Below are 2,411 nucleotides of genomic sequence, written 5' to 3' on the forward strand. Positions count from 1 at the left end.
TGAGAAGCCAGGCTTGGTAATGCATACGCGTAATCCCAGTACTTGGGAGGCTGTAACAGGAGGATCACAGGTTGGAGACCAGTGAGGCTGGTCAGTGAGACCCTGAGTGAGACCTGTATCAAAGTAAAATATATGTCAGGTGTGGTGGAGCACACTTGTAATCCCAGCATCAGGAGGCTGAGACCGGAGGATCTCAGTTAGCAGATAGCCTCAGCTGCTTACTGAGGCCCTCCATAACTTAGTGAGACCCTGTTTCAAAATAAAGGATAAAAAATAGGGCAGGATATATAGCTCGGAGGTCAAATTCCTCTGGGCTCCATCGCCAGACACGCAAAAAGAACAACAATAAAAAATCAAAGTAAAAAATATTTATTTACATTGGCAGCATCCTACCGACCCCTCCTGAAGAACAGCGGCGCTGTTGCCAGAAGCAAGGGGCTTATGATACACAGTGCTTCACTGCCAGTTTCTTTTAGATGGATATAGCCGCTACCTGAAACTTTTAAGTCCTTTCCACTTCAGATGCAGGTCTAGGTCTTTCATAGAAAACTACCCTCGCAGGCTTTTTGCTGAGAATGAGAGTCCCTGACTTCTTAGGAAGATCCCCAGTGGCCGGCTTCATCTTAGCTGAATCAGGGCATGCCACCTGCAGCCCACTAACCTAAGTGCCCAGGCCCAGCCCCAGACAGCAAAGCCGCAGCTCAATCACAGGGCTCCTCCAGGCGTGCCTCCTTCACCAGTTGCTGTGGTCCTGTTTTTTCTTGATTTTTAACTGTGCAAACCAGGCCCTGTAGGTTAGGGTGAGGGTGGCTGTCACCTGGACTGAGTGAAGAAGGTGTGGGTTTGCTGTGATACCGCTTGTCCTACCACTGGCTTGAAATCTGGGGTAGAAGCATTACTCAGTTGCTGGATACTTGGAAACTTCTGAAGCAGAAGAGAAGCTTTAACTTTTCCAACACCTGGGATCTGTTGCACAGTTCAAAGGAGGGATGGCTCAGAGAGCAGAGACCTTTTCTTCCTGAGGAAAGGGTTTTTACTGGGTTCTTTGGATTGCTCAAGAACCTGAAGGAGAAATTAAAGAATTACAGAAGCGCCCCCTGGAGAACTGGCAATTTTCTTAAGATCATTTTCCTATTTGATTCAGCTTAATTTAGGGTTCAAATGTTTTCACGTGCCATGAATATAACTTTCCAGACAAGAGTAAAATTATTGAGAGATGGACCATATGACCACACAAAAAAGATAAAAATAATTGACAAAAAACATACTTTTTTCAGAATCTTAAAGCTAGAGGTAGTGAAAAACATGGTCTGAGGAATTTAAATACTTTCATCATATGGTCCAGAAAGAAATGACCAAGCTGGGCATGGTGGTGCATGCTTTTAATCCTAGTACTTGGGAGGCTGAGACAGGAAGATCACAGGTTTGCAACCAACCTCAGCTACTTAAGCCCTCCACAACTTAGTAAGACCCTATATAAAAATCAAGAATATAAAATAGGGCTGGGGGTATAGATCAGAGATAGAATACCTTTGGGTTTATTCCCCAGTGCCAAACACAAAAAGAGGCCAGAGCTAGCCGAATGTGGTAGAACACATCTCTAATTCCAGTACTTGAGAGGCTGAGCAGCTTTGAAGCCAGCCTCAGAAACTTAGATTCTGTTTCCAAATAAAATAGAGCTGGGGGTATAGCTTGGAAAGAACATGCCCCTGAGTTCAATCCCCAGCACTACAACAACAAAAAAATGAAAAAGTCATGTTTACAGCCAGGTGTGGTACCTATAATCATAGTACTTGGGAGGCTGAGATAGGCCTCAAAAACTCAGCAAGACTCAGCGGGGCATGGTGAGTACACTTGTAATCCCAGCATTCGGGAGGCTGAGACCGGAAGATCACAGTTCGCAGACAGACTCAGCTACTTAGTGAGGCCCTCTGCAACTCAGTGAGACCCGGTTTCAAAATAAAGAATAAAAAATAGGGCAGGGGGTGTAGCTCATAGGTCAAATGCCCCTGGGTTCCCCCAGACCTGCAGTATTGTGAAAGAGAAAATGAGCACTTACTAATTGGATGATGAGGCAAGATGCTTCTATCTGGTTGGTCACAGGAAGTAACACCATCCCCAGGTCCAGCACAGTAAACTTCTGTATGGCTGAAAAGTACTGTTCACTCATCTGGGTTTTTTCAACTACTACAATCCCTTGAAGATTTCCAGACTTCAAAGAAAAATACATCATTTTGTAACAAATTTACAAAGTTAAGAGAGCTATCACTTTGCATTTGAAATGGCTAATGGCATTATATATAAATTATTACAAGTGATGGAGGAAACGCTGTTCAATTTCAGTTTAATTCAGAACTTAACATTTGTAACTTTTGTTCTGTGTGTAGTACTGGAGATTGAAACCAGGGATA

At 43.8% G+C, this 2,411-nt stretch overlaps 1 pseudogene across 1 annotated transcript; it reads right to left on the reverse strand.

Annotated features, from left to right (window-relative positions):
- Positions 1-813: 813 nt before the first annotated feature.
- Positions 814-2,170, reverse strand: LOC308279599 (Fanconi anemia core complex-associated protein 24-like; annotated as a pseudogene). Its single transcript has 2 exons — positions 2,060-2,170; positions 814-1,062 (listed from the first exon to the last, which is right to left on the reverse strand). The product of its transcript is annotated as a Fanconi anemia core complex-associated protein 24-like (transcript).
- Positions 2,171-2,411: the final 241 nt, after the last annotated feature.

The sequence above is a fragment of the Muscardinus avellanarius genome (assembly GCF_963383645.1).
Source record: "Muscardinus avellanarius genome assembly, contig: SCAFFOLD_66, whole genome shotgun sequence".
NCBI classification, from domain to species: Eukaryota; Metazoa; Chordata; class Mammalia; order Rodentia; family Gliridae; genus Muscardinus; species Muscardinus avellanarius.